Below are 255 nucleotides of genomic sequence, written 5' to 3' on the forward strand. Positions count from 1 at the left end.
CATTAGGCCACTGGGGCTCGATGGACCTGAAAATGACAGGCAGTTGTAAAGATAAGTACAGTCTCACAGAGCCAGAGAGTGTGGCTGTGTGCTATTGTTGTTTCACATTTAGTAATGAAAATTATTTATACAAAAATGATGTAAATTCTCTCCACACTGCAGATTGATTGGAAGAAAGTCATTCTATAAAGCAATCCATTAAATTTACGTTTAATTTTGACAAATTTAATCTGATAATGAAGGTTAATTAAACAG

This window comes from Morone saxatilis, unplaced genomic scaffold, assembly GCF_004916995.1.
Source record: "Morone saxatilis isolate NCDOM2014 unplaced genomic scaffold, NCSU_SB_2.0 Contig15, whole genome shotgun sequence".
NCBI lineage: Eukaryota > Metazoa > Chordata > Actinopteri > Moronidae > Morone > Morone saxatilis.